At 32.3% G+C, this 2,500-nt stretch overlaps 1 protein-coding gene across 6 annotated transcripts in view; it reads left to right on the top strand.

The window, feature by feature from the left end:
• Positions 1-2,500, top strand: part of LOC144972358 (uncharacterized) — a 59,043-nt gene that overhangs the window by 15,304 nt on the left and 41,239 nt on the right. The window lies entirely within an intron of this gene.

Genomic DNA, 2,500 nt, shown 5'->3' with positions numbered 1-2,500 from the left:
AGGACCGAATATCGTCTATACTTGTTACATTAATCGATAATGACGACATTGATACCGAGCCTATTGTAGGTTAGGCATCATCAGAAGTGGACAAGCATAACATTTATGACAATTTGACGGCTTAATAATATCATTTACAGCGTTTTATTTACTCTCGAAAAGTCTTGATTGAGAGTTGTTCGAAATCGGGAGCCTGAAATAGACAAATTCTTACCATGGTTGCCAGATAGCCATTGGCCTGGACAATTTGGCCAAAATTGGCCAAAATTGGACACACAGAGAATAATTTTTCTATAATTAATTTAAAATTAACATTTATATCTATTTTTAATGTTTCCTAGTCCGTTATAATTTTTGTGATTATCAAAACCGATGAGTTTTCCAAGGAGATCAGAGTATTAGTATTGTTTGCCTAAGTAAAGTTCTATTTGGTCACTTTTCACATCGATCACTGGCCTCGAGCACTCCTGTGTACTCCCTTGGCTAAAAAATTCTTAATTTTCAAGTTCAACACATTGACGCCATTCTGGTGACTCGAGAAGTTTGATCGACCTTTATTTTTAAAAAAAATTATTTACTTTTACCCACTTTTAATTTTAAGATTATTATTTTAATTTAGAACACTATGAGACGTCAAAATGTATTGCCTTGTGTATTTCTTGTACGTAGCCATTTGAATCCGGAGAAAAACGAAACAGAAACGAACAAACAAAACATAATCAATCAAAATAAATTTTTAAAAAGATAAAAGAAAAAGAGAGAACAACTTTAAGGGAGAGAAGGGGGGTGGTGGTGGGAGAGATTAGATATTTAAAAATTATAGTTTTACAAGATATGATAGACGATGAACAATAGACCAGCCTTACAATTCAAAGGAAAAGGAATTATTTTGAAAGAAAAGGATCTTGGAAGCATACCATACATGCCGAATCATACGAATATTTCGTAATTTTACGAATTTTAGACACATTTCAGAGTCAAATACGAAATGTTATGGAAAATTACGAATTTTTTATTCTTAGTAATACTTAAATGATAATAATAATAATAATAATAATAATAATAATAATAATAATAATAATAATAATAATAATAATAATAATAATAATATAATAATAATAATAATAATAAATAATAATAATAATAATAATAATAATAATAATAATAATAATTATTATTATTATTATTATTATTATTATTATTATATTGTGGTTGTTTATACTAAATTTTGAAGTTTTCAATTTGGCAAGTCTGTGGAAGAAGACCAAGTCAAGACTGGGGTAGAGGGGGGGGGGGGGGGGGGGAGGCATCGAAGCACAGCCGTACTCGAGGCCAGTGATCGACGTGAAAAGTGACAAAATAGAACCTTACTTGGGCAAGCAATACTAAAACTCTGATCTCCTTGGAAAATTCATCGGTTTTGATAATCACAAAAAAATCTAAAGGACAAGGAAAAATTTAAAATAGATGTATATGTTAAATTTAAATTAATTGTAGAAACATTTTGGCCAAATTGGCCAGTCCAATGGCTATCTCGCAGCCACGGTAAGAATCTGGTCAATGTTTGATAAATCAGTTTCGTGAATTGAGATCTATTTCAGGCACCCGGTTTCGAACAACTCTCAATCAAGATTTTCCGAGAGTAAATAAAACACTGTAAATTATATTGCTATAAATTTTATGTCTGCCCATTTCTGATGATGCGTACAATAGGCTCAGTCACTATCGATTAAGGCAAGTATAGAAGATAATTGGTCCTTTTTAAATATTTTTATTTCCGGTGGACTGAATACACAGCTGTGTTTTCAGTCCACTGGTGGACTGAAAACACAGTTCCTTAATTTTAAATTAACATTCATATCTATTTTTAAATTTTCTGAGTCCGTTAGAATTTTTGTGATTATCAAAACAGATTATTTTTCCAAGGAGATCAGAGTTTTAGTATTGTTTGCCCAACTTAGGTTCAATTTGGTCACTTTTCACATCGATCACTGGCCTCGAGCACGCCTGTGCCCCTTTCTACTTAGCCCTATCTATCTATCTATCTATCTATCTCTCTCTCTCTCTCTCTCTCTCTCTCTCTCTCTCTCTGACGCTCCCTCAAACATATTCAAGACCCTATAACTATAAAGTTGTTCTCTTAAGTTTTTTTAGTTTATTTATTTTTTTTGTTTTGTTCGTTTTTGTTTCGTTTTCCCCCTATTGTTACGTACAAGGAATGCACAAGGCAATACATTTTGACGTCTCACTGTGTTCTAATTTAAAATAATAATAATATTAAAAGTGAGTAAAAGAAAAACAATAAAACTTCTCAAGTCACCAGGAATGGTGTCAACGTGTTGAAGTTGAAAATTAAGAATTTTTTTGGACTGGTATCCCATTTCTTCCTTTCTACTAGCCCTATCTATCTTTCTCTCTCTCTCTATCTCTAATCTCTCCCACCTCCATCATCCTTCTCTCTCTCTCTCTCTCTCTCTCTCTCTGACGATCCCTCAAACAT

This window comes from Berghia stephanieae, chromosome 5 (assembly GCF_034508935.2).
Source record: "Berghia stephanieae isolate SIO BIC M18660-M18661 chromosome 5, UCSD_Bste_1.3, whole genome shotgun sequence".
NCBI lineage: Eukaryota > Metazoa > Mollusca > Gastropoda > Nudibranchia > Aeolidiidae > Berghia > Berghia stephanieae.
Note: the sequence above shows the minus strand (reverse complement) of the source record. Positions and strands in the feature narration are given on the sequence as shown.